Raw genomic sequence first — 713 nt, 5'->3', positions numbered from 1 at the left:
TATAACTTAAGCATGATAAAATGTCATCTACTTCTCTCATCTACTGTTCTCTATTTTTTTTTTCGAGAAAATGCTGTTGATGCTGGTATTTCGGGGTTATGTTCCTCGTATATGTATTGTTTATACGGTCCTCTTTTATTAACACTCATTGTTAATTAGCGCGTTTTCTGTGATTATGTCATAATTTGCAATTTATATTCAGATGGAACGATATACTCTCGTTCACGTGCATGTGCTCCACATATCTGTTGCGGAGCGTGCATTGCGTCATACCGTAATACCGTACTGCGCGGAACAGCTGTAGCCGGGAAACAATTCCCCAGCATTTCCGATCCAGAAATGGTGAGAATCGCGGTCTGGGGCAGCCGGCAGCCGGCAGGGCTGCGTTCGAAAACATCATCCGAGTGTACTCAGGTATCATTTTATTCTTGTTTAACATTCGGTGAACAACAAGGATAAAATGATACCCGGGGGCATTCGGGTGATGTTTCTGAACGCAGCCCATTGTGTGTGACTGTGTGGCAGTGCATTCGCCATTGTTTATATTGTCTGTCGAATGTTTATTAAGACGTTTATATTGTCTGTTATATCTTTTATTTTATTAAACAAGATACTTTCATCGTAAAAAAAAGAAAGATAGCGAGTGCGTATTAGTAGAATTTATTAACGAGGATTATAAAGTCGCAGTAGGCTACTGATCGTGGCTTCAAAAT

The 713-nt window shown here is 40.0% G+C and overlaps 1 long non-coding RNA gene across 1 annotated transcript; it reads left to right on the top strand.

Moving 5' to 3' along the window:
• The first annotated feature begins 364 nt into the window (after positions 1 to 364).
• LOC112639707 lies at positions 365 to 713 on the top strand. Its single transcript, XR_003123641.1, has 2 exons — positions 365 to 414; positions 611 to 713. It is a non-coding gene; the product is annotated as an uncharacterized LOC112639707 (long non-coding RNA).

This window comes from Camponotus floridanus, unplaced genomic scaffold (assembly GCF_003227725.1).
Source record: "Camponotus floridanus strain SB8 unplaced genomic scaffold, Cflo_v7.5 scaffold84, whole genome shotgun sequence".
Classification (NCBI taxonomy): Eukaryota; Metazoa; Arthropoda; class Insecta; order Hymenoptera; family Formicidae; genus Camponotus; species Camponotus floridanus.
This window is presented reverse-complemented; position numbering and strand designations above follow the sequence as displayed.